General features: G+C 44.0%; 1 protein-coding gene across 11 annotated transcripts in view; it reads right to left on the reverse strand.

Moving 5' to 3' along the window:
• XPNPEP1 (X-prolyl aminopeptidase 1) overlaps positions 1-2,826 on the reverse strand; it is a 59,479-nt gene that overhangs the window by 56,114 nt on the left and 539 nt on the right. The window lies entirely within an intron of this gene.

The raw sequence follows: 2,826 nt of genomic DNA on the forward strand, positions 1-2,826 counted from the left end.
TCAAAAAAAAAAAAAAAAAAAAAACCACTTTACAACATTATGCTAAGGGGGAAAAAAACCTATTACAAAAGACCACATAGTATATAATTCCATTTAAATGAAATGTCCAGAATAGGCAAATCTACAGAGACAAGAAATAAATGTGCAGTGCTAGTGGCTGCCAAGGGCTGGGGTGGGGTTAGGGAAAAGGAGAAGTGACTGCTAAATGAGTAGAGGATTTTGGGGAAGTTGATAAAAATGTCCTAAAATTGACTGTGGTGATGGTTCAATATGCTAATAACTACTGAATTATACGTTAATAGCTGAATTGTATATGAGTGAATTATACCTCAATAAAACTGTTATAAATTTTACATAGTAAGACATCTCATTTTCTTGGACAGGGACACAAGTAACATTCTCATCCAATTTCCCATGACTTCATATGGAAATTTATAAGACAGTAAGTGAAGAAAGTCAGTTTCTCTATATATAGATAATAAAGCTGACTGGTTCCAGTGACTGATTCAGACACATGATTGGAGAGGTGAAAGGTTATCCTAAGGTAGTCCTATTCATTCATTTTACAAGAGAAGAAACAAAGATAACTTACCACAGGCCATATACCTCAGTAGCTGCAAAGCCAAGACCAGAAATCAGGGCTGACAGGTGAACTCAAGTTCTCTACATGAGCATCAACAACTTCTACCTTTCTGTCAGGATTACAGAAGCCATAAAGCAGCTAAACACTACAGTTACCCTGATCTTGTCATACCTTGGTGTTTTTAGAGTCCAAGATCCATTCACCATTCATTTACCTGGATAGATACATTCTCAAGCTCTGTCAAAGCAGAACTAATCGTTAAAAGTTAGAGCTAGAGCTAGCCAGGCATCATGGTGCACGCCTGTGGTCCCAGTCACTCAGGAGGTGGAGGTGGAAGGACAGCCTGAACCCGGGAGGTCGGGCCATGATCGTGTCACTGCACCCCTACCTGGGCGACAGAGTGAGACTCCAACTCAAAAAAAAAAAAAAAAAAAAAAATTAGAGCTAGAAGAATACGCCCCAGGAACCACTTAATTCCCTGCTCCAGACAAAGAAAATGAGAAACAGAGATCAAATGACTTGCTCAAGGCCTCACAACTATTTGGTGACGGAGCTAGAACCAGAGTCCAGGTCTCCCAACTTCCAGCTCATGTTCTTCCCCTTTCTAGAACATTTTCAGCCTACACCTTTTCAATATCATGAACCACAAAGTAGGTAAAGAGAAAGAAGCAAGCAGAGTAATTCCTGTTCAATCTTTGCATAAGATAATTATCAAAGCACTACTAAAAACTACATATTTTTCTTCCTCTCTCTTTTTAAAAGCAAGCCCAGCAGGGTTCTGAATACCTATTCCCCTAACACCCCCATTCGTGATGGGAATCATACATATTAAGTGTTTAGCACGGCACAAAACAAGGACAAGATCAATCACACACACAGTGAGATGAGACAAGGGAAAACTGGAACGAGTTCTAGGGAGGGGAAATAAGTGATGTTTTTACCTATCCAGAATAATACCTTGGTTTTCCTTTTGAGAATGTCCCTTCTCAATTTCAGATCAAGGAGTTGGGATGAGTCTAATCCACTCACCCACCAGGTTCTGGGAACCAGGCCTGGTCAAACTCATCCTTCTGGCCATATGATCGCTCATGAATAGACATAAGAATCAAGTCAGCCAAGTGAGAATCAGATCTGAAACTTCCGCTCTTTTGGCAAAGAGAAGTCTCTTTCTGCTAGGGTTGTCAACCTAGTACAGACATAACCTGCCGTCGTAAGGAGAAAGTCTGTCTGAGAATGAAGCCAACACCAAAGAAATCAGATCCAAGAGATGCAAAAAAGAAGCCAAGCCTGATGCCAATGTTGGTGCTCCTGGATTCAACTCAACCCCATTTTACCTAAGTCAGTTTAAGCTCAGTTTCCATCACCTAGAGAAAGAAATCCTCACTCTTTTACTAGATAGCTCTCAAATTCCACCAATAAGGGAGGTGCCTGGGACAAATGGCCTCTCCTCTCTCAACCTCTCAATGAACTCTTGTGTGAGATAAAAAGGCTCTATTAGCTGATGTTGGAAAACCCTTCTGCCCCTAAAAGACCACCTTAGTCCTCAAAGGCTTTACCGCCTCACCACATCCTTCCACAGGGAGTCTGTTTCTCTGCTCACTCCTAACAAACTGTGGCAAGGCCAAGTCCAGGTCAAGGTGGATTTGGCATCTGTCTACACAAGCACAGGCCACGGTTGGTGTTGGGCAAGTAAGCCTGGCCATGCTGCCAAGTGAGTTCATTCAAGTCTCAACTAGTTAGAAGGTGGGAGACCCCTTGTGGATCGCCAGGGATTTTGGCTGTGTGAACTCTGAGCATGTCTCTTGTCTCCCACTTTTATTAGCTGCTCGGATAGCTATACCCTAGTTGTGGGAGAATAAATTAAAACGTTTCACGTGAGGCTGGGGGATAATGCTTCTCGCCTCTCTGTGCCCAAGGAGAGAGCCCAGGATAGGCTACTATGGGGTTTTTCTGAAGGTTATACCAAAATATTCTCTTACACAGCCTCTGAAACAATCTGGGTGGGGAGAGGCACCCGGGTGCTTATCTTTGTGGAGGTGACAGATCAGTAAGGCGAACTGCAGACGTCAGTATTGTCAATATTGTAACTTCAGGGTTAGACTCTGGGAAAGAGAGGCCAGGGCAGCGGCTCACCCACCTTCCCGGACTGGAGGAGGAGCTAGGAGGGACCAACTTCCTGCAACAGCTGGGCCTTCCGCGGGGCCGGGGGGCGGTGGGCCACCACCGACGGCCACCGCCCCCTC

The sequence above is a fragment of the Carlito syrichta genome, unplaced genomic scaffold (genome assembly GCF_000164805.1).
Source record: "Carlito syrichta isolate Samal-C Ts95f unplaced genomic scaffold, Tarsius_syrichta-2.0.1 Scaffold305628, whole genome shotgun sequence".
NCBI classification, from domain to species: domain Eukaryota; kingdom Metazoa; phylum Chordata; class Mammalia; order Primates; family Tarsiidae; genus Carlito; species Carlito syrichta.